Consider the following 19,439-nt stretch of genomic DNA (forward strand, 5'->3'; position numbering starts at 1 on the left):
ACTAGGTAGTAAGTAGCAGTGCTGGGATTTAGTGGTACAATGGATGGAGCATTGGGCCTGGAGTCAGGAAGATCTGAGTTTGAATATGGCCTCAGATACAAGCTGGGCAAGTCACTTAACCTCTGTTTGCCTCAGTTTCCTCAACTATAAAATGGGGATAATAAAAACTCCTAGGGGTATTGTGATGATCAATTGAGATAATATTTATAAAGCCTTTAGCACAGTATCTGGCACAAGGTAGGCACTATATAAATGTTAATTATTATAGTTTCTAAATTCACTACCATTTCTAAATCATTTTAATTCCAAGCAACACTTAACATTAAATGCCAAATCTAATGATCTTTTTTAATACTCTTTCTTCTTGACCTCTTTAAAACCATGTCCTGGATTGGAGGCTATCCATCAGAATTGAATTAACGGTCTCTGCAATAGAACCTGGGGCTGTAAAGATGCTGGGACTCGATCATACCCACCACGCAGGGTGGTGCCATGATCTCACCTCCACCACTTACTGTATGATCATGAAAAAAGTCACTTAACCAGTCTGAGCCTCAGTCTCCTTATCTGTAAAGCAGTGCAAGAAATACTCATACTATCCACCTCACAGGTTATTGTGAGGAAAGTAATTTATAAATCTTAAAATGCTAAATGAGTATCAGTTATTATCTAAGCAGCTGCTGGGTGGTGAGCTGAAAGGAGGCACTATAGCCAGGTAGGGCAGGAAAACAAACAAAAAAAAAACCACAAGAGGACATTGAATCATAGTGGAAACCAAAGTGGTGAAACTAAGGACAGAGTGACTCAACCTACAGAAAATAAAGAGAGGTGGAGTAGTAGGAATTTATGTTCATGAGATCACAGATTTACAACTGGATTTATAGCTCAGAAGTTATCTAATCTAACCTTGTCATTTTACAGATGAAGAAACTGAGGCCCAGGGACGTCTTCCTGCTAATAAGTAGCAGAATCAAGGTTTGAGCCCAGATCCACTGACTCCAAGTTCAGCACTCCTTCCGCTGTGTCTTGCTGCTAAGGCATCTTATTTCAAGTTTATGGTATCGTAACAGGAAGGCCAAATGCCCTGTTGTAAGCAGCAGTTATGGCCACAAATCAAAAGCTCTCGTGTGAGCACCAGGGAAAAGCAGGATCAGTCATGGATCAGTCTGCTTTCTCATACTCACTGACCCAGCAATCACTGTCAGCAACAATGACCTCTACTCATGACAACAATGCATCTGTGACTGACAGCTGGCACCTGTTAATAAAGTCTTGCGGTCATAGGGTCCTTTGACAAATACATTTACTTAGGTGAGTAGCTGCTGGGTTCATTCCAGAGGCAGGAGCTCTGCCCATGGGCAATCTTTCTTGTCTCAGGTTGACAGTATACCCCCAAACTGATTAATCAGTGGTCCATAACAGATTGGGAAACCAAACTTGCTGAGAATGAGCTTCTAGCCCTTATTCCCGTCACCTTGAACACAATTAATCTTGAAAATACCTTTTAAAGAACTGAGTCACCCTGACCCCAAAGTAAACTTCCTTGTGGCCTGCAGGATTTGCAATCCCTCCCAAAGCACAATGATACAGGAAACAGATTTGCAAGCATTGTTTTGGAAGCTTCTCATTCTAAGTCTACCACATTGAAAAGAGCACTGACATGTGACCTTGAACTAGTTGCTTAACCTCCCTGGGCCTTAGTTTCCACATCTGTAAAGTGAGGGAGAGTAGGACAAACTGGCGCCCATGGTCACTTCCAAGAGAATGGGTCACATTCTTCCCCCAGCACATCCATGTCCCTTTGAGACATCTCAATTCTCCCACCCATTAAATGGGAATGATTCTTTATTGAGATGTAATTTAAAAAAATAAGTGAAATACTATCACAAAGGCCCCAAGAGGCCTTCAGAAAGCAGGTGTGTGAAAAATGTGTCTAGATTTTCTTTCCTAGTTGACATGAATTAAAAGGGGGGAGGAGTTGGCACTCAAATAGCCCCCAGCGACAAGCACTTGAAGCTGGTTACCTATTTTTTTCCAATGACCTTACTTATTAATGACTCACTCTTCCCTGTCCAGCTGCAGCTGTGTTAATGAAGCTACTTCAGCCTGTATGATGTGCCAGGCCTGGCTAGGCTTTAAAATATTATTTTTTTATTGGGAATAGTGGACAGGGTTGGGGAACCTGCGGCCTTGAGGCCCCATGTGGCCCTCTAGGTCCTCAAGTGTGACCCTTTGACTAAATCCAAACTTCACTGTGAAGGGCTGCACTTGAGGGCCACATGGGGCCTCGAGGCCGCAGGCTCCCCACCCCTGAATGGCCAGTAGAATCCTATGCCTCACTATGTTTTTGCAGGACATCTGCTTGGTGGAGAGGCACAGAAACTACCAGCCAGTGCCAGTGCCCCTATCTGGGGGCATTGATCCCTCAAACTGAGGAGGGTAGCATAGGGAAATGAAAAGCCGTAACTCTGTTTGAACACAAGTTGAAAGGAGTCCTCAAATCAGTGCATGTGTCCTCCCAGCCCAGTACATATGCTGTCTCTTGTGGGTGAGCCAGCTTCTTTCTGGCTGGATATGGGGCTTCAGTTTTGTGTCTTGTGAGCCACCATCCACTCAGAAAGTTATTCATGGTTCTTTCTAGTTGCTCCAAGTCGTCCCTGGTTTTGCCCCGATGGGACTCAGCCTGGATATTCCGCCTCGGTCATGAGGACTGTGTCTAGGGAGGTACTGACAGTTTCCACTGGATTCAGAGGCATTTCTGGGGATACCGCTCCATTGTAGTGTGGTGTTCTTTTGTTAGACAGGCTCCTGTAAAGCGCCCTCATTTTCTCTGTTTAATGCTCTCCCTCCTCAATTCTGCCTGTTAGAATTCCTGGCTTCCTTTAAGACCCAGCTCAGACACCAACTTTCTCTGATTCCCCAGATGATAGTATCTTCCACTCTAAGGTACCTGTATCTTCTATGTTCATAGTGTTTTGAATGTTGTCTCCCCCATTAGACTACGAATTTCTTGAGGCAGGGACTGTGTTTCACCTTTCTTTGTATTCCCAGCAGTTAGCACAGTGCCTGGCACATTGTAAACGCTTTAAAAATGCTCCTCTATTGATTGTTGATTGATTAATGCTTTAGGGATGAGAACTCACCCTTTTGCTTGACAACTTCTCAAGGATCTCAGCTCCCAGCGCTGGCTGCCTTTTGAGAAGCAAGCTCACCTGGAACGTGCTTATCCTGGGAGGGGAGGGGAGGCTGTGCCTTGTGACCAAGAGCATTGGCTTTTCTAAGGGAGATCTTGTATTACTCCCAGAAGCCCAGGATTTACAGCTAGAGGGAATTAAAGGTCATCTAGTCCAATGCCCAGCGTTTTCTAGCTGACAAATGTGAGATCTAGAAAGGGTCAGTGACTTTTCAAAAGTCACACACACTTTGACTTCGTAGTGAAGATTCACATCCAATGCACTAACAATTCAAGTTAGGGGTAGATTTGGTGTCTACAAGGGCCCAACCTGACTCCAAAAAGTCTTGGAATAAAAGGATTTGGATTTCAGGGAGAAGCAGTCTCCTGGGTGTCCTTTCACTCAGCACTCATTGTTGGGTTAATAATAATAGCTAACATGTAAATAGCACTTCAGATTTTACAAAGAACTTTACAAATATGATCTCATTTTATCCTTACAACGATAATGTGAAATAGGTAGTATTATTATCTCCATTTTACAGATGAGGAATTTGAAGCAAACAGAGGTTAAGTGACTTGCCCAGGGTCATACAGCTAGTAAGTATCTAAGGCAGGATTTGAACTCAGATCTTCCTGACTCCAGGTCCAGCACTCTATCCATTGTGTGACCTAGCTGTCTCAACCTCTTCTATTGAGGTAGAAAGTACCCAGGAGCTCAAAAATTTCAGGGTCCCAGGGAAGAAGGCTTTGGAGTAGAGACAAGGAGACATCTCCAGAGGAGAGGCTGATGGAACCTAGAAATGCGCATCCTGAGATCTGAGGTAGATTATTATCATAAATTAGAATATTAGGATCCAATTTCTAGCAAGGAGCCTGGGACGGTTGTCTCATCCATCTTTCTGGATACCTCTGCAGCGTTTGTTGCTCACCCTGTACCTCTGGATACACACTCTCTTCTTTCAGGGTTTTTGTAATATTACTTTTTTTTTTGGTTCTCTTCTTACCTGTCTACTCCTCAGTTGCCTTTGGTGGACCTTTATCCCTCTCCTGCTCACTAACTAGGGACATACCCCCAAATTCTTTTTCTTCTTCTTCTTCTCCTTCTTCTTCTTCTTCTTCTTCTTCTTCTTCTTCTTCTTCTTCTTCTCCTCCTTCTCCTCCTTCTTCTCTCTCCGTCTCTCTCTCTCTCTCTCTGTCTCTTTCTCTCTGTCTCTGTCTCTCCCTGTCTCTCTTTCTGTCTCTCTCTCTCTATCTCTCTCTCTCTGTGTCTCTCTCTCTGAGTTGAGAGCTGAAGTGTCTCATTCAAGTAGCAAAGAGGAGGTCCACGTCGCTAGAAGGAAGTGTGTGGAAAGGAGTAAACTGTGATATTAATTGATTGCCTCACACCCCTTCCTGAAGCTCTTCTTGCTGTTAAGTGGAGTGGAAGGAAGTGGTGGTGTTCAGCAGCCTTTATCTGTGGCATCATTACTTTCCATTCAAATCCTTTCGAGTTGTCCACAAGTGAGAAGACACTCAGATTCCTGGATTTCCTCCTTCCTACCCTGAGATTGAGCCTCTTCTTGAGCTAAGCTTCTGAGCACTAGGGAAATGCATTCCCTCTAGCTCTCGTCCCTGATCCAGAAAGCAGCAAAACTGATGAGCTGAACGCCCATTAGAAGGTCTCCTTTCTCAGACGTCAAATGTTAAAACAGTTTATCTTTGCATTAGGCAAACTACAGCCCTGTACCTCAGGCAATATGTGGATTTTTTTTTTCTTTTCAGGACCTTTCTCCTTTTTGAAGATTGACCCCTGACCAGTGGTGTTGCCTTTGCTAAAAAGTGCCTCTCAAGCCTGCTAGTATCAGCTCTGCCACTTAACTCTCCAATTACAAACACTGGCTAGGACCATTGGAGAGGTCAATGTTTAAGATTAGATTTATCTGCCTAATTACATGCTTCCAGCCCTAAAGAAAATGTTATTAGCCTGAATTGAAATTTCTTTCCATTCTCCTTCATCCACACCAGTTGCTTTAACTATATGAATTTGAGACTCAGGCTTTCTTTTGTGAGTCTGAATATCTAACTGAATTTGCTCTAATAGGAAACCAATAGGAAACAATAACGAATTCCCATTTTTACATAGGAATTCTGCATATATTTATCCATAATGTTAAATAGCAGCAAGAGTGGTATTTCTTATATCTTCTTAATCATAATAAAATAATAGTAACAGTTACATATCACTTTCAGGTTGGCAAAGCCCTTTATATAGGTTATCTTATTTGATCCTTCCAACAGTTCTGTGAGAAGTGTCTCATTTTTTGGATGAGGAAACTGAGACTGAGGAAAATTAAGTGATTTGACAAGGTCACTTAGGCGTCACTAGCTTGTTCCTGTAAGGTAGAAGAACTCAAACTTAGCTCTTCCCAACTTCAAATATAGCACACTATTCTCTATGCCACCTACCTTCCTCAACCCAATAACAAAAGTTTGTATTGTATGCCTAGTGGTCATGTCACTTTTCTGCTCAAAAATTTCCAGGGGCAGAAAAGAAAAAGTCCCCAGGGGCTCCCTATCACCTACAAAGTTCACAGGAGTGTAGATTTGGAACTACAAAGAAACTTGGAGGTCATTGAGTCCATTCTCCTCATTTTACATTAGGGGACATTGAGGCCCAATAAAGTATCACACAGGTATTATCCAGGGTGGGATTTGAACCTAGGCCTTCCTGACTCCAAGTCCAGTGCTTTATCTATTACATCACACCATTCCTTGGAACTCTGCTGCCTGAAACTACATTTCTTCCACAGTCTGGTAAATCTAGTACCACCCTGCTTTTTCAGCCTTCTTCCATATTATCCCTTTCCATACACTATGAATTCTCCTCAGAATAGATTTCTTCCTACCCATCCCCAATGTCAACATACTATGTGCTCTCATATTCCTTGATTTTGTTCATATTTCTCCCTATGCCTGGAATGTCCTCTCCTTTCTCTTGTTGAGAACCTGTCCAATCTTTCAAAGTCCTGCCCCAGAGGTTGGCATGAATTTGTTCCAGAATCTAAGGGGCAGCTAGGTGGCACAGTGGATAGAGCTCTGACCTTGAAGTCAGAAGGACCTGAGTTCAAATCCAACCTCAGACACTTGACACTTACTAGCTATGTGACCCTGGGCAAGTCACTTAACCCCAATTGTTTCACACAAAAAAACCCCAAAAAACAGAATCTATAGGAATGCCTGGGTCTTCATTAATTTGAGGTGGGAAAAGGGTACCTGGCATTGATGTCTATCATTGATAGCTATCAATAATTACATCTCAAAGACTAAAAATGTGTATATGTAAGTCAATAACTATTGAATACCCCATATTGCAAAGCACCAAAATCGGTCCTATCCCCAAGGGGTATTTAATTTGACATACACATTAAACACATGTATACATATGTTGATATTACAGTATGCTGGTATATTTATCTATAGAAATAAGTGTGACTTCTGATATGCTCCCCATCTTCATTGGAGAAAAGAATCTCCCCAACTAGACTGTAAGTTTCTTGAAGTCCATTATCTTGAACTCTGAAATTCCCCTCTTTAATCATAGTCTCCTCTCTCCCCCTCCCCAATGGAATCTTATTTTTCCCAAACTCTAGAAGGAAGAGATTTATTATTACAAAAATATTCATAGCTGCACCATTTGCAATGGTAAAAAACTGGAAACAAATGATGTGCACAATAATTAGGGAATCATTGAATACATTGTGGCATATGAATGCATAGCATATGAACATGATTTCATATTTATTCTGTATATACTTATATGTACTCGTTCCACCACCATCCTACCACCCCACCCCTCAGAATGTGAACTTCTTGCAAGAAGGGATTTTTTCATTGATTGTATTTCTATCCCCAGCACCTAGCACAGTGCCTGGAACATAGTAAGTGCTTAATTAATACTTGTTGATTGAATGCAAAAGAATATCAACAACTACCAGTTGATATGCCTATTCTCCCATCTGCACAAAATCTTTATGAAAGATATCTATGTACAAATTGAGGATTTTTTGCATCTTCAACAATAGAACATAGCTTTACTATCTCAAAATTAACTGAAAGATGTGAGATCCCATTGTGTTTATTGATCTTTTTTTTTCTTTTTTTTTTGCTTTTCGGTGAGGCAATCAGAGTTAAGTGATTTGCCCAGGTTCACACAGCTAGTAAGTGTCAAGTGTCTGAGGCCAAATTTGAACTCAGGTCCTCCTGACTTCAGGGCTGGAACTCTACCCACTGTGCCACCTAGCTGCCCCTATTGATTATTTTAAAAAGCATTTATTCATTCCTTATAAAGCTGGTGAGGTTCTCAATATGCTCTTGTTTGCAGATGACATTGTGTTTATTGCATCAAGTCCCAAGACACTGCAGAGACTGCTGGAAGAGATTTATAGTTACTTAAAGTAGTTTAGCCTGTCCATCCACACAAAAAGGACCAAATGGATGAAGAAAATCTATTGACCAGATTTAAATATACATTTGAATGGGCACCTTATAAAACCTATCTAACAATATGTATATTTGGGAATGGCAATCAGTCCAAGAGTTGAAAAGGAAGAAGAGAGCTAGCTGAATTGCTTTCAGGAAATTGCAGTTATTTTACTGACCCCAGGCTTCCCATGAAAGTCCAAGTCTCTCCTTTCAGCATTAACATTTTACCAGTATTGCTATACGTCAGTGAGACCAGGAACACCTTTGCCTCTGAAGAACTAAAGGTGAATGTCAGACAGAGATCAACCAAAAAAGCACATGGTGGATATAAAATCAGGCTGTAATATAAAACAAATATAAAACCAACAAGGAACTCTAAAGAAGAACAGGAGTAAGGGGTCCCATCAAGGAATCATATGACAGGAAGAAAAGAGGGGCTGACCATGTGTGTGGGATGGCCGATGGACAGCCAGAGTACTTCCCTGGTAGCCTTGTGATGTCAAGAGAAAGCAAGGAATTCATTGGGTGGACCCCATGTGGCAAACTTTTGGGAGACCATAGATAAGAAACCCATAGGATGGGCAGGCATGGATGGATTATGATCTATGTCAATGAAGGGAAGTCCCATATCTATGAGATCACAGACACATTTGAATATATATGTATATGTATGTATACCTATACACATGCAAATAAATATACATATGTGTAAAAAGCATCAACTAAATAATTTTTAAAATAAGATAATTTTCTGTTGACAAACAGTAAATTATAAAAATGTTTCGTTGCATGTACAGTCAGGGCAATCACACTCTTGTGTTGTTTCACTTAACTGTTCTCAGGAAGTAAACTTTGGTTTTGTGTGTTTTACATTTATTTTGTTCAAACAAAATTTATCCATTAAAAAAATAAATAAATAAACCAGTAAGATGAATTAGCTAAAAATGCCAAACACAGATGTGTAAGTATACAAACACATAAATCTAGACACAAGTACACATGGCACATGGCACATGTATATTAGATTGAGATATAATTAACATGCAGCTAACACTGAAGAATTCTTTCTCCCATAAGCTTCCCCTTTCCTAATTGCACTTAACATTCGTGGAAAAAATTACCTCAAAGAGTGTTCCATATTGTGAGTCAGTGCCATCATGCTGAATCTTTTCAGGAAAGAATGAGCTAAAATTGCTTCAACTGTTTTTTTGAGCAATGAGATGTTGGAAAATGTGTGCACATACATACATACACACACACATACACACTTTCCTTCTTTAAAAAGGGAGGAAAAGAAGAAAAAAAAAACCCTGACCTATTTTATGCCCATATAACTCACTAACAGGGGAGCTATAAACTAAACTTGGCAAGGTTGGGTCTGATATCTTTAAGGAGAAATAACCAGCCAGCCTGAAAGAAAAAGCCTGCAAATGTTATGAAAGTTTAAAACACGGCATTTGAACCTATGGAGGGGAGTGTTTTCTACCCAGTGTTTGTTTCAACTGCCCTCATTATATGGGTCTCACCACAAAGCTCCGGAGACATTGTCAACTACAGCTGCTCGCCATTAACAAGAAGTCAGCCCAGTGGAAAGCTGAACTCCTTCATCTTACAGCCTCATGGCAGGGATTTTAGCAACTCGAAAGCATGGGAGCTCCTGCAGAAACATTAACTCACTCCCAAGATGGAGGCACAAGGTTTTCAGGTCTTGGGGCAGGCTTTTTAACTAACCTTGAGGGCTTAGTGAAACTCTCTGCTACCACAAGTTTCAGTGAATAGAAAATGGAATATTTGAAGGGTCATCTTGACGTGTTTGTTGGCCTTCATTCTGGAAGATCCCAATGTGTTGTTTGCAATTTACAATACAGCAGAGTCCCATTAAAATGTGGCTTACTATTATATGAACTTGAATCTATATAATTATATATATGTAATATATATATATAATTGAATCTATATAATTCTCTACTGAGAAGGACCTACTCTAATTTAGGTGGATTGGCTTAGAGGACTTATCTGAGGTATGTAGAGCAATTAAATGACTTTTCCAAGGTGTAACAGGTATAAGTGTCAGAGGTGAGATTTGAACCTAGGTCTTTCTGACTTCAAATCCAGCACTCTTTCTACCACATCACAGCACCTCTGGAATTTAAATATGTCACAGGATCAATAGCATTTTCCCCAAGTCAAACACAGAATCATAAATTTAAATCTAGAAGGGACCTTAGAAACCACTGAACCTAATTCATTTTACATATGAGGAAAATGAGGGACAGGGAGTTAAGTGATTTGTCCAGGGTCACACAGTAAGTGTCTGAGTCAGGATTCAACAATATGCATTAAAAAATCTGATATAACTTGGTTACTTAAAAAGGTGAAGAGATTGCTTTTGAGCTGGGTCTTGAAGGATGACAAAGTTTCAACACATGAACATGGAGATGTGAGTGGTAAGCATCCTAGAAATGGGCGATGACATCAAAGTAGATGAATAACTAATCAAATCCAACAGACCATTTAAGCAAGGACAGGTAACTGAGGATGAATATGAAAATGTCATAGACATGTAAGAACAGTCAGAGTCACTATACTTGTGTCTGGTGCTGAATTTTAAGAATAACAAAAAAAGAGCTCTTAGCTAAGATAGGAGCAAGACAAAGATGAAAGAACAGAGATTTGCTGCTGCTGAGATTGGATAGAATGATGATAAGGATGGCAGAGGGAAGGCAGAACTACTCAATTCTAACTTTAGTTCTATTTTCTCTACTGAGAACAATGATCTTAGGATTGAGAAAGAATATGGTTATTAGGGAGTTGAAAACCAATGTGAGTAAGATAGTAAAGAAGCGCTAGCTGTCATTAATTAATCCAAATTACCAAGCAAGACAAGATATATCTCAGGGAGTGGGGGAAAAATGGTTGCTAAACTGCTGATGATGATCTTTGAAAAAATCATGGAGAACTAGAGATTCCAAAAGACTATAGAAAGGTAAATGTTCTGATTTTTAATAGGAGAGAAAAACCTGAAGAGGGTAGCAGCTGCAAACTATAGGTCACAAAGAGTAAACAGCAGAGAGAGCTTTAGGTTAGATTCAAAGAAAATCATCCTTGCATTTAAAGCTGTCCAAAAGTGGAATCAATCCATCAATCAATAAAATTTTGTTTTTGTTTTTGTTTTAATAAAAATTTATTAAATGCCTACCATGTGCCAGGCTCTATGCTAAACATTGGGGATACAACAAAAAGGCAAAAGACAAGTCCCTGTCCTCAAGGAGCTTATAATCTAATGGGGGAGACAACATACAAATATATGCAAAGCAAGCTTTATACAAAATAAATGGGAAATAATTAGCAAAGGGAATGCACTAGAATTAAGAGGGGTTGGGCAAGGCTTCCTGTATAAAGTGAGTTAAAGGAAGCCAGGGAGGTCCATAGTCAGAGCAGAGAAGGAAGAGTGTTCCAGGCATGAGGAATAGTGAGAGAAAATGCCCAGAGCCAAAAGATGGAACGTCTTATTCATGGAACAGCCAGGAGGCCAGTGTCACTGAACCCAAGAGTTTATGTTGGAGAGTAAAGTGTAAGAAGGTAGGAAGGGGCTAGGTTATGAAGAGCTTTCAATGCCAAACAGAGCATTTTGTATTTGATCCCGGAGGCAATTGGGAGCCACTGGGGTTTATTGAATAGGGGAATGAATTTTGTGACTGAATGAAGGATGGATTGGAGGTGAGGAGGAATTTGAGGCAGGAAGAACCAACAGCAGTTATTGCGAAGGTCCAGGTGTGAGGGGATGAGAGCTACAGTAGAGTGGTGGCAGTGACAGAGGAGAGAAGGGGACGTATTTGAGAGATGTTGCAAAGGTGAAATCGATAGTCTTCTGCAACAGCTTACAAATGGAGGAGGGAGAGATAGTGAGGAATCCAGGATGACTTCTAGGTTGTGAGCCTGAGGAACTGAGAGGGAAGTGTTGCCCTTTACAGTAATAGGGAAGGTAGGAGGGGAGGGAAGATTTAGGTGGGGAAATGAGTTCCATTTTGGACATGTTGAACATAAGATGTCTACTGGATATCTAGTTCAACATGTCTGAAAGGCAACTGGAGATGCAAGACTGGAGCTCGGCAGAGAGATTGGGGCAGGATAGATAAATTTGGGAATCATGAGCATAGAGATGGTAATTAAATCCATGGGAGCTGATGAGATCACCCAGTGAGGTAAGTACACCCTTCATTTTTGAAGAGGATCAGGGACATCAGGGGTGATGTCTTGACTTGTATGTGAATTAGATTTAAGAGAGGCAGAGTTGCAGAAAGTCATCAGCCTCACTCTCTCTTCCAGAGTCATGGAAGTCCAGTGGGAAGACATAGGTCAAGACAACTAGTGACGGCCTGGGATGCAGTGGATGACTTTGCTTTAGGAAAATCACTTTGGTGGCTGAATGGGGGATGCACTAGAGTGACTTAAGGCAGGCAGACCCACCAGCAGGATATTGCAATAGTCCCAGTATGAAGTGATGAGGGGCAGAGTGATGGCAGTGTCCGAGGAGAGAATATATTTAAGACATGCTGCAAAGGTAAAATCCTCAGGCCTTGGCAACAGATTGGACATGGAGGGTGAGAGAAAGTGAGGACGTGGAAATGATACCTACTTTGGTGCAGGCCCCAAGTCTCACACAACCAAATGTCTGTTAACCTCTCTGGGCTTCAAATTCCTCATCTGCAAAATGAAGGGGGCTGGACTAGACACCTTCTGAGGTCCTTTCCATCTTTAGATCTATGAGATTATGAGCCTATGACCCACCTCCTCTTATACTTCTAATGTGCAGGCTCAGGTGGGAGCTCCAGGGTCATGACCAGCATTGCCTGCTGTTGGAGGCTGTGCCCCAGGGGCATGGGGAAAGGCTGCCCTTCTGGGGCTGTTGATCCATTGGTCCAAGTCTCATGTAGCTGGATGTCGCTTGATCTCTGTGGGTCTCAATCTCCTCATCTGTAAGAAGTAGGAGTTAGACCAAACGGACCATGAGTTTCATTCCCGCTCTAGACATATCATTCTACGAACCAGGATGAAGAATGTGCGCTTCCTGGCTCTTATCCAGCCTTTCTGTCAGCGTTAGAATAGACGACCTTCAGGGTCTCTTACAGCCGCATCAAGTCCTGTGGCCTTAGGATGACTTTCAAAGCGCAGCCTAATGTCCCTCAGGCCTTAAGTAAGTAGACTATGTTTAATAGCCTGGGTGTTCTGCTACTTTAGCGCCACCTGGTGATCATTCCTTTCCTCATGCACCCATGCACTTGCCTCATGCACCCAGGATTCAATGAATGACATTATCTTAGGATGATGGGTCTAGAGCTAAGAAGGGTCCTCGGAGGTCATGTAGCATAGCCCTCTCATTTTACAGATGAAGAAACTGAGGCCCAGGGAGGTCAGTGACATGTCCACAGTTTTACAGGTAATAAATGTCAGAGGCAGGATTTGAACCACTCCTGAGTGATCACCCAACCTCGAAGGGGGTGTTCTTTCTACCTTATAACAAGGCGTCCATCAATATGTTCAAAGCCAAAGCAAAGTGTGAGAGAAAAGAGGGATTTGAAGGTCTACAGAGCCATTGTGTTGACCTCACTGTTGCATGCTTATGAAACCTAGACAGCATAATAGTGCCACGCCAGGAAACTGAATCACTTCCATCGGAATTGTCTTAGGAAGGTTCCGAAGATCACCTGGCAAGATAAAGTACTGGACCCTGAGGCCCTTTCTTGAGCTGAACTGCCAAGAATTCAAACTCTACAGCACAATTCTGATGGGCTGGTCATGTCTGCTCAAAGACCATTTTACAGAGAACTCACATGAAGCAAGTGCTCACACAGAGGTCAGAAAAAGCAATAGAAGGGCAGTCTCAAGGTCTCTCTGAAGAACTTTGGAAGGATTGTGAGACATAGGAGACACTGATACAGGATTGTCCAGCATGGCATGCCTGTATCTAAGAAAGTGCTGTGATCTCTGAGCAAAGCAGAATTACTTTGTTTTGTTTAAAAGAAACATGAGATGTGCAGAGATATCCACCCCAAATGTTCACACGGACTGTTTGTACCCAACCTGTGGTAGAGCCTTCTGAGCTCATATTGGTCTGATCCACCACAGTTCGACACACCGTACCTGGACCCCAACACAGTCGTGTCACTTTGGTCCTCTTTGAGCACGAAGGACAACAACCCACCTCTCCCATTGTCCAACATGAGCCCTCAACTTGAGTCAGAGGAATTTCCTCATTATTTTCTAAAGGAAGCACACTCTTCCATTTCAATTGAATTCAACCAATGGCTCTGAAATACTCTATTCAACCAGCATTTATTAAGCACGTCAGTTTGCACTCGTTCTTTCATTTACCCAAAGTCATTGCATATGGCAATGGGGGCTCTCTTTGATTAGATCCTAGAGGGGAGTAGGATGCTTAATTTGGAGTTGGGGCACCTGGCCAGGCTCTCCTCCTCTGGCAGGCCAGATTCAAGCACGGTTTTAGATAGTTTGGACCTGCATAAGTAATTCCCAGACCCACATATGGAAGTGTCCCTGCCAAGAAAACCGTAATATTGACATATTTGACTAGATAGTAAGGTGTATTGAAAACAGGAATTACATTATTGTCATTCTGCAGGTAGGGTGTAGTGGGGACACTGGATCTGAGGTCAGAGGACCTGTGTTCCTATCCTGCTGCTGTCACTATCTGTGTGACCTTGGATAAGTCACCTAACCTTTTGGACCTGTTTCCTTCTTTTTTTGTAAATGAAGGAGTTAAACTAGATCAAGGGCATCAAATGCCACCTACAACATTCCCAAATGTGGCCCAGAGCAGATTAAAATGTGATTGGGAAATATATAACAAAATAAATAAAAATATAATAAAGCATAGATAACATTAAATTTTAAAACTAAGTGAATATGCGGTCAGCAGGGATCCTAATGTACAGATGATTGGCTCCCATTTTTATTTGAGTTTGACATCACTCAACTGGGTAACCTCTAGTGGCCATTCCATCTCTAAAACTGTGATTTCCTACATGCCCAGGGATGTTGTGAGGCTCAGGAATAATGCATGTAAAGCAATTTTCAAACACAGACACACAGAGAGAAAAGAGATACACAGAGAGAAAAGAGACAGAGAGAGAGAAAAGAGAGACAGAGAGAAGAGAGACAGACAGAGACAGAGACAGAGAGAGACAGAGAGAGAAAAGAGAGACAGAGAGGAGAGAGACAGAGAAAGAGAGAGACAGAGACAGAGAGACAGAGAGAGACAGAGAGAAAAGAGAGAGACAGAGAGTGAGAGAGAAAGACAGAGAGAGACAGAGAGAAGTTGGTTCTATTCTGAGGGTTTAAAAGGGAAAAGAAAAGAGGAGTAGAATGGAGGAAGAAAGAGGTAGAACTTGCTATTTCTCATAGTTGGGATGCATAAGATTACATAAACAGAGGAAGCGCTGGAAGAAGGAGGCATCAGAGGAACTTCATTCTTATCTGAAACTGACCAAAGAGGGTTGAACACACTCATACACACATGCATCTATGCACACACACAAGCAAACAAGCAAAATCTGGTGCAGAAATGCATCGAACTTCAGAAGGAAACTATTGGGAAAGGGTCCAGGGGCTGGGGCGGGGGGGTTAACAAGAGGATAATACTAGGAAGGAAATAATCACAAGCAGAACAAATTATCTGATCCTGAAGGAAAAATTAAAGAGGCAGGGGTGGGGGGAAACTTAGAGTATAAGGGGATGCCTTAGATTGCCTCTTAGGCAATTGGAAAATGGCTAAACAAATTTGTCAATGTAATGGAATATTATTGCACTGTAAGAAATGAGATGATTTCAGAAAATTCTGGGCAGTATGAACTGGCACAGAATAAATTAGCAGAATCAGAAGGATGATTTATACAAGAATAACAACATGGTAAAGAAAAACAGGGCAGCTAGGTGGCACAGTAGATAGAGCACATGACCTGGAGTCCAGAAGACCTAAGTTCAAATCTGGCCTCGGACACTTAGGAGCTGTATGGCCCTGGGCAAGTCACTTAACCCTATTTGTCTCAGTTTCCTCATCTGCAAAATGAACTGGAGAAGGAAATGGCAAACCACTCCAGTATCTTTGCAAAGAAAATCCCAAATGGCATCACTAAGAGTCAGACACAACTGAAAATGACTGAACAAAAAAAAAGAAAAACAATTCTAAAAGACTTAAGGACTCTGATCAAAGCAATAACCAAGCATGTATCCATAGGACCCATGTTGAAGCATGCTGCTCACCTCTTGACAGAGAGGTGTTGGACATAAGGTGAACAAACCTGTGCTATTTTGCAGAAACTGTTTTGCTTGACCATGCATATTTGTTACAAAGCTTCCCCCCTTTCTTTTTCTCTATTAATTGTGGGGGTGGGGTAATCAGGAGGGGAAGAAGGTTAACAATAATGATGAAAAAAAAGGAGGACCATTGCAACAGTTTAAAAACACACAGGAAAGAGCAGAAAGCAAATTCAGAAGGAAACTCAAAACAGGATAGTTTTGAAAGTAAGATGTAGAATTTATTACATACTTCTTTTTTTAAGGCAATTGGGGTTAAGTGACTTGCCCAGGGTCACACAGCTAGTAAGTGTGAAGTGTTTGGTCTGAGGCTGGATTTGAACTCAGGTCCTCCTGACTTCAGGGCCAGTGCTCTATCCACTGTGCCACCTAGCTGCCCTATTATATACTTTTTAAAAATCAAGCAATGTGATACAGCGATTCATGTTTTCATATATAATCCTCTTTTTGTATTCTGCTGTGTGTATGGAAATGCTCTTCTTTGGTATTTAAGTTCAAAATATTTTTTTAAATTAAAGTAAGTTATTTTAAAAGACAACATTTTAACTCAGGAGGAAAAGAAGCACTAATAGAGATGAAGACAGGAAATCCCTCTTCAACTTATTCTTCCTGTCTCCTTACAACCTCACACAAGTCAAGTCAACAAGTATTTATTATGCTCTTACTATGTGTCAGGCACTAAGGTAAATGCTGGGGATACAAATATGTACAAGCAAAAAGAAAGATAATCACTGCCCTCAAAGTGCTTACATTCTAATGGGGTCCCTTCTAGCTTTAGTTATATGACCCATCTCCTCTTAATGTTCCTAATGTATAGACTCAGGTCAGAGGCCCAGAGTCATGACTATTATGTCCTGAGGAAGCCCCCTTTGGGGGCTCTCACCTGCGGAGGGTCAGTTGAGAGGCTTCGGTCAGGCTGGGGTCGTACCACTGAGATTTGCAGGCCTTGCTTGTCCATGTGGTCCCAAGTCCAATCCAACTGAATGACTTTCCCTGATATTCTACACATTAGCCCCCAGGTGGCACTGTAGGACTGACCACAGTCTCAGACACCCTCCCACTGCCAATTGTGCCCAAACCAGGGGCCCCTTTGGACAGAAAGCATTTGTTTTCTGAATATAGTCTGAAAAAACTTGGACCAAAGGCTACACTTTAAACTTCAGGTTTGACTTTCTGCCAGCACGAAGGCTTCCAGATCAAGGCACACGTCCAAACCCTTAATCTGGCCCTGCAACCTTAGGACACAAGAGATGGCATTGTCCACTTAACCAGGACTGGGAGAATTATCATCCTGCACTCCCCCCACCTCTCAGCTCCCTGGATGTTGTTCAGCTGTCCCTGCTCGCTGGAAGACGGTGACGTTGCCTTTAACAAGGCAGACAGAGTTCTGGATTGTGTCTCCTGGTATTTCCAACCTTCTCTACTCCCCTCCCCCCATCCCCATATACATACATACATACACACAAACCTCAGGGAGAAAACCCCAAGACAGGATGAGTGCCTCACCTTTATTCAGAACCTGAATACAGTCGTCAGAAAGAAACACTTGCCTTTTTTTTGCACAGCCTGAGCCATCTGGCAAGAGTTAACAGCCCACAGACTCCACCTACATTCCATCTCTGAGCCCAGACTTGGTGTTACTGTAGGGTTGCTCAAGGGGGTCAGCCTCAGCACACATGGAAGGGGCTAATGGAGCTTCAAAACTGGTCTGTGGGCTTTATATTTGTACCACTGATGCCAAACTGGGCTGAAACGTGCTGAATCCAGTGGTTCAGCTGGAAACAATTATTTTTTTCCCCATTGAAAGAGTAAGAGACAAGGACTGCTAGCCCTATTGACCAGATGTGAAATCTGACCCTGGAGGCACCCAAAAAAACTGGCAACAGAAAAATACATTGGATCGGTGACTGAAGGTAAAGGAAGAATGGGGTGACATATAAAGCTAGACAGTCTAAGAAATCAGCCTTCCCAGAGATGGAGTAACCATATCTGGGGTGGCAGGAGGCTCTTCTAGGATGCCAGTCATACCACATAAAGGCCCTCAATCCCTGCCCTGTCTATAGATCCCAGGATCCTTACCTCAGATAACATAGATCTATTGTAACAGAATCTTTCTAGAATCAATTTTTTGCTTTTGCCTAAGGAAACATCTTAGCAGCGAGAATTTCAGACACACTAAAAGATGATTGGGAAGGATTTGGGGGGTTGGGTGGTACTTATATCACACCTGCCTATTCTTCCCACATTGCTTGCCCTGACCTCTAAGACTCAGAACCTTTACAAGATTCGAGGCTACCTGTGGGCAAATACTGTTTTCCAGTAGGTTTTGGAAAGAACATTAATTTGGGAGTCGGAGGATCTAAGTTACAATTCCAGTTTTGCCACTAATCAGTGCTAAGGCCTTGGGCCTCTAATTCAACCTCTTAATCTTGGGTTCAACTGTAAAATAAAGGGGTTAGATGCCTAAGGGTCTTATATTTCAGCTCGTATTCCTAACTATCCAAATTATTGCATTGTCCAATCAGACCACCAAGCCCCTCCATGGAAAGGCTAAACGACCGTTTGTCAGGAATGTTACAATAGAAGATTCCAGCACAAAGTGGGAGGTCAGATGAGATGACCTCTAGGGTTTCTTCCAACTCTCTTAAGATTTTTATGATTCTCAAAAAAAAAAAAAAGATTTTTATGATTCTAAATTTGGACAATCTGCCCTTGTTTTTTTTTCCTTGGAGTTCAAAAATGCTCCCACCCACACATCCACTCTCAGCAACGAAATGCTTGACTAGAGAACCCAGAAGCACTGACTGCCATGCTGTCTCCTCTCTGACACTCAGTTATGGCCCACTGTGGGCTGCTACTAATTTTTCTGGAGTGGGAGGGACTGGAATCTTAAGCCTCTAACCCGACTTTCTGACCGTGAACTGTTACTCTGGCATTCTCCTCAAACCCCAAAGAAAGGAAATCCCATAAGGTGGACTGGTCATGTAGTTTAGAAGTTATTCACAAACAGACAGCAGGTAACAATTTTTGTGCATTGATTCTATAAAAGAAAGGCTCAGTTGAAATGCCTACTTAGCAATTCTGAAGCTAAAGCTGGACTAGGTACCTGCTGAGATTACTGGCCACTCTTCTACCTTGCCCTTACTCTTCCCACAATGCTCAGTAACCCCATGCCTGAGGCAACTGCTTTGTGAGCATTAGGCACCCCCAAAATCTAGTAGGCTTGGAATGAGAGGACTTCACCCATTCTAACACTAGCAGGGTACCTTACAGAACCCTTAAGGTAGAAACAGAATTGATAAAAGCTGAAATTCCTGGCCCCCAAGCCATTCTCCCCTGCCTCCCTGGAGAGCCAGTATGCATTTCTCAAGATACAGCGCCATCCAGGAGTCAGGAGATTTGGGAGAGAGGTGATGAAGCCGAACTCTAAAATTTTGTCCCTGTTTGACCATGGGCAAATCATTTA

At 42.0% G+C, this 19,439-nt stretch overlaps 1 protein-coding gene across 1 annotated transcript in view; it reads left to right on the plus strand.

Moving 5' to 3' along the window:
* LOC114049956 (toll-like receptor 5) overlaps window positions 1-8,347 on the plus strand; it is a 72,073-nt gene extending 63,726 nt beyond the window's left edge. Inside the window, exon 3 of the transcript XR_003569916.1 lies at window positions 7,536-8,347. The gene's annotated coding sequence lies outside the window, so the exon portion shown is untranslated. The remainder of the gene's footprint in view (window positions 1-7,535) is intronic.
* Window positions 8,348-19,439: the final 11,092 nt, after the last annotated feature.

The sequence above is a fragment of the Vombatus ursinus genome, unplaced genomic scaffold, assembly GCF_900497805.2.
Source record: "Vombatus ursinus unplaced genomic scaffold, bare-nosed wombat genome assembly UNPS02014798.1, whole genome shotgun sequence".
Taxonomy (NCBI): domain Eukaryota; kingdom Metazoa; phylum Chordata; class Mammalia; order Diprotodontia; family Vombatidae; genus Vombatus; species Vombatus ursinus.